The sequence below is a fragment of the Protomyctophum bolini genome (genome assembly GCF_963924005.1).
Source record: "Protomyctophum bolini genome assembly, chromosome: 9".
NCBI lineage: Eukaryota > Metazoa > Chordata > Actinopteri > Myctophiformes > Myctophidae > Protomyctophum > Protomyctophum bolini.
The window spans coordinates 44,176,453-44,179,083 of NC_137870.1; the positions used below are offsets into that span (position 1 = coordinate 44,176,453).

Below are 2,631 nucleotides of genomic sequence, written 5' to 3' on the forward strand. Positions count from 1 at the left end.
TGACACGTCGTGAGCTTGTAGATCTGCTATTTTTCAAATCAGTTGATGTGACAATCAGTTTGATTGACAATCAGAAGCACTAAGCACTTCAATACTACATCGTCAATGTTACATTTCGAACCAGCAAATACAACATCCACAATACACCTTAAAGTACCTATTCATAAATACAGTACAACTGTCAACAAGTCACCTGTCCTACTTTTTAGTAGCAGGGCAAAATACACCATGTACAATATCTACACGATCTGAACCGATATAATAAATATACAGGCATGACCATAGGCTAGTAGTACATATCCAAACATGTGCAGGTGTTGGATTGTACATCAAAGATGATCCTTTTGAAACTTCTCAAGGGAACTTTCAAAGCCAATTTTAGTCTGGACTGTAGATCATTCCACGGCCAAGGGCCAAAAAGAAGGCCAGACATTTCTTACCCCCCTCGGATTTGAATGCTGGTACTACACACTACACACTGCACACTGCACACTACACACTGCACACTGCACACTGCACACTACACACTGCACACTGCACACTGCACACTGCACACTGCACACTGCATACTGCACACTGCACACTGCACACTACACACTACACACCGCAGCCAAGCATTTGACCTATAAGGTTTAGGCCGTAATAGTTCTCAGGTCTGGTGTTTTGTCCTCTCCTTTTTCTCAGTGTATGGATTTTGGCCTGCAGTCAGAGATGGATCTGGACAGGCGGCCACCTGGCCTCTCCTTATTGTATAGATAATATACGCCTCTGATTATTGTGGTATGTCAAGAAATCGGATCACACCTTCCACCACTGTTAGTGACACCGAATCAGTGTCGATTTCGTCGACTAAAACTATACGACGTAAAAATGTCCGTCGACTACCTTTTCTCACTGAGGAAAACTATGAATGGAAACCAAATTAAAACTAAGCTATAAAAACTAGACTAAAATGTTAGGAAGGGACTAATGAAGTGGACAAGAGATCCAGTATACCAAGTACACCAAGCAACCAAGTGATTTTACATTTGGTTGCATGCTGAAAATAGCCGATTTTCAGCGTAAAAAAGTGTAAAATCAGCAGGGGTGTCCACCCTTATTTGACTTGAGAACTATACTTTTAAAATATGACCAGCTCAACAAGACCTAGGCCTATAATATACAGTACCAACCCAAAGTATTGGGTCCATTGCTGACAATACTTTGAAAATGTACCTGATGGGGATTTGGAATAGCAGTGCTGGCATTAAAACATAAGACAAGCACATTTGGAATGGGGAATGGAGGAAAAATTTGAATTGCTAGGTTTTTTTCTTCAATTTATGCAACTCTCTGATGCTCATACCTGCACAACCTGTGTGATGGTATGAACTATAGACAAGACAATCAAGGTCAATTATTCGCATGCACGCGCACGCACGCGCACACACGCACACGCACACGCACACGCGCACACACAAACACACACACACACACACACACACACACACACACACACACGCACACACGCACACATTTTAAAGGACTTACTTGGCTCTTCGTCGTTGGGTAAATAAATAAAATCCCCCACCGGACAGTTAATTCCTCAGGGCTGGAGCATTTCTCTCGCCAAACAGGTGTGCGTGCTATGTGTGTGTGTGTGTGTGTGTGTGTGTGTGTGTGTGTGTGTGCGTGTGCACGTGCACGTGTATAAAGTCCACGGATATTCCAGAAACTATCGTACCGATGCTAATATATAGGCAAAGATGTCCTATATTTCTGCCTTATCGTATATTCCATTGATTCTATTCCATGCGGTTCTATAAAACGGAGATGTTGTGTATATCTATCCTGTCTGTTTCTACATCTCTCTCTCTCTCTCTAACATGCAGCTCGGGTGGTCGCGGCGCGACTGACTGCTCCTCACTTCCTGTTTGCGACCTTTTCTAGAGGCGGCAGGAAATGGTCATTGTTTCCTCCCCCGCCCTACCTCCCCCCCCCTCCTCTCCCGGACTCCTGCCGGCTGGCTGGCTGGCACTGAGCCAGATGGGGGTCTTCAAGGTTTTTTCGCACACGCGTGACGCCACCTTGCTCAAGGGCACGCCGGAGAGGTTTGTCTGGTCGTCAAGTTCAAGGGTTCCACCAGGCCTCGTGTGACCTCGACGACCCCACAAATAATTACTGGTGGAAAAAAAGATACTCGACCCATTTTAGAGCCGAAGGACGATTCTATACGATTCTTAATCCATTCTGACCTGAGATCAGATTCTAAAAAATGTCTTCTACATCCTGACAGTTTTCCATTCTGACCTGAGATCAGATTCTAAAAATGTCTTCTATACGTCAGTCGCTCTTCGATTTAAAAAGAATATCAGACCTACAAGCTCGTAGCGCGCCACTCGGTGGCGCGCTATGAGCTTGTAGATCTGCTATTTTTCAATAGCTAAAGCGCGACATGATGCCAACACCAAAATGGGTTCCCGCGCAAAAAAATACATGTTAATGACGTTTAGGAGCTTTAGAACACTTTCCTGGGGGTCTTTGTGTGTGTAATATGTGGTTTTAAATATTTTAGATTGCAGCAGTGAGCCTGTTGTCTCTGATGTCATGGACACTGGGCTCACTTCCTTCCTGGACTACCCCCCTATCCAC

At 44.5% G+C, this 2,631-nt stretch overlaps 1 protein-coding gene across 1 annotated transcript in view; it reads right to left on the reverse strand.

Annotated features, from left to right (window-relative positions):
* Nucleotides 1-1,625, reverse strand: part of exoc3l2b (exocyst complex component 3-like 2b) — a 102,068-nt gene extending 100,443 nt beyond the window's left edge. The window contains exon 1 of the mRNA XM_080772409.1: nt 1,531-1,625. The gene's annotated coding sequence lies outside the window, so the exon portion shown is untranslated. The remainder of the gene's footprint in view (nt 1-1,530) is intronic.
* Nucleotides 1,626-2,631: the final 1,006 nt, after the last annotated feature.